A 3,137-nucleotide genomic window follows, 5' to 3' on the forward strand; every position below is an offset into this window, starting at 1 on the left:
GTGTTTTTATTATTAATTTCAAACCTTTAGCTGACTTTGCTTCCCTAACATGAGAGCAACTGAATGAATAAACACTTGGGATTTACTATCCACAAAAAGAAAGATACACCTGATGTAGGTATGATCTACCTGTTCAGACATGTGGAAGCTGAGTGAATACCAGCATCCCAGCAACACAAACAATGTCTTTAAAACACACCACTGCCAGCTAATGAAAAGTTACTTGGATAGAATTATGGAAATTATTAATGAGATGCAGAAAAATGAAGTGGCCTGTGAACACATTTCTTTGTTGTTATTCTTAATTTTCAATATCTAAATGTTTAAATGTTTTACTGTAGTCTGCACACATGCAAATTACAAAAGACATGAACACCCAAGTAATTTTAAATACTTGCAAATGCTGCTGCAAGTGTTTTGCAATCTTCTACTTGTTTGAACTAAAAACTGCATAACAACTTGGCAATGGAGATGTTCCAACATGTTTTCTTTTTATCTTTATAAATTTAGTTTGTTTCTTCAGAAAAAAAAACACACACACATTATGCACACAGTACTGATTGAATCTTTAACCACTTCCAGCCAAGTCTTAAATAACCTCCACAGTTATAAAGCAGCCAAGTCTCCTTTCTTGCTCCAGTTGGTACAGCAGTAACAGATTACCTAAATGGCCACATTAACTAACGAGAGACTGGCACACATATCCCCAAATACACACAGACGGAGCAACGAAGGAACATTTGAACACGGCATTAGCAATGTGAACATGGGGCAATCGGAAATCAAAGTTATGCAAACAAACTGCAGTGCATGTCGCCACCATTGCTGAGTTCACTGGAAGATTGTGGGGCTGAAGGTTTCCCCTTCAGCAAGCAGCAATTCTCAGTGTTTCAAAGCACGTCAGATCATCTCCTCAGTAAGGTTTGCTGAGGAACAATATGTGACCATGAAATTTGATGACATTTTTGAAAACAAGCTGACAAATGGCAGTGACCATATGATGTTGAGATATTTCCTCTTTCACTGGGTTTTGTGTGTAGAAAGAAGTACAAGCAAGACTGAGCCAATTTTCCTAGAAACCAGACAATTTGACAGAAATCATCTATTGCCCTATTGCCTGTTTTGAAGCATTTTATCCTGTGACTTCAGAGAAAACTATCAGACCAGGTTAAATGGCTAAATGTGCCTGTGCACACTCAGCACAGAAAGTTAAAAATGCTAAAAATTAATTGATTTGAAGCATGAGGGTAAACTTCATCAGAGAGACAGAAAACAGGTGGACGAACTCTATGCCAGTCAGCCAGTTCAACTGATAAGCTGAAAAAACCTCCAGTTGTGTCAATAAAATTGTGTGTTGAGCAAATAATATGTTCTGTACAAATCGTTTTCAGGTCGTTGAAGGTTATGTGAGATGTAATCAGGAATTCAGAAAATACTGTAAACCTCTTTGTCTTATAAATGTGGTGGGTGAGTATGGCAGCCACTCCTTCTAACCTTTTCTATTACTTTTATACTACATCATAAACTTTTTATATATTTTCCTGCATATAGCACATAAGGTACAATTAAACACTAATGTTTGTCTTCAAAAGAAATAAAATTTAACACTCAACAGTTCCTGATCAGTTAAGATGTGATAAGATAAATACATTGCATACAATAAAAATCGGGTAAAAGTACTGAGGTGATGTCATACGCATACAATTATCTGCCTTGGCACAGCACTGGGAACAAGGTTTTCAACATTTCTTGCAGATTTCTGAGGCATCTCCTCCCCTGCAAACAATCACATAACATGAAAAAGCTGTTGAACTTGTTCACTGGTGGGAGTGTAGACCTGATGAACCAGACCGATGAAACCGAACTGTGCTGGGTGTAGCAACACAACCAACTGCTAGATTCTTGCATCACAATAAATCCATTTGCACAATCATGCAATCAGAGTCAACCACATCTGCAGTACAGCAGTGTGTGTGTGTGTGTGTGTGTGTGTTCTGGCAATGGTACACCCCAGGTCAGGGGAGCAGAGAGTGCAAGAGATCCAGTGGTGTTGTGATTCTCAGTTTGAAGTCATGTTTGTCTCTCTCATATCTGAGGCTGGAGTTGAACTGGCACACCACAACTAAAAAAATCATTACGACTAACACTATTATTACAGCTACAGACAGTAGGTGATTTGAGGGAGGACGAGGCAGGTGCATCCACCTTGTGGACCTACCATAACCCCCCTCTTCATCATCTAGTAGCTGAAAGAGTGCAGGGGGGTTGGGGGTGGAAAGCTTGTTTAGTGAAATATGTTAGTCTAGTCTGCCTGACTCATTGATCCTTTATCTGACTGTGCCGTGTGTATTGATACAGCTATAACACTGAATGTGATGCTGGAGAAGCAGACAGATATGTAATTGCAGCTTCATACGAGAGAGATACATGACTACTGAAGGGTTAGGGTAAGGATTAGGGCAATCCCCCTGTTAAGAAAGAGCAAATCACAAAGTACCTTCTTTGTAGCTTACAAACAGTCATTCTTACATCAAATAAAAATAATAACCAAATATTTGCAAAACCTTATGTATTAATTTGATGTTTTTCTGTTTTTTGATCATTATGAATTGAGTATCTCTTGGATTGTTGTAGTACCTGATGTAACAAGCAATTGGAAGACATGATTTTATTTTTTAATCATAAAAATGCTTGGCAGATTAACCTATAATGAAAATGATTGTTAGTTGCAGCCTAAATAGGCCTATGTGCATATTGTATTGTATATATAATGTTTATTTGGCCCGTGGATTAAGACATTTTAGACTTTAGACTGGAAGGTATTTGGCTGATCACATGTAGCTGCTCAAGTTCCACATGGCAGCTGTTTGCCATGTTTCTAATGCAAATACCGCCGTCTACACAAATAAAACACTGATATGGAACAACTCACGTAATATTACATAACCTATCACACATATTTGTTTTAACTCTGAAATCTATAATTAAATTTCTAAAAGTAGTAAAAAACTACAGCATTACTCAACGTCAAGCAACTCAACTCAAACGTCTCTTCCTGTATGTCATCGTCAGTAATTGGTCGTTTTTCTTTCTTCTTTGAGCGCTCTGATTGGCTGTCTGCACGTCATGCGAGTGGC

This window comes from Scatophagus argus, chromosome 22, assembly GCF_020382885.2.
Source record: "Scatophagus argus isolate fScaArg1 chromosome 22, fScaArg1.pri, whole genome shotgun sequence".
Lineage (NCBI taxonomy): Eukaryota > Metazoa > Chordata > Actinopteri > Scatophagidae > Scatophagus > Scatophagus argus.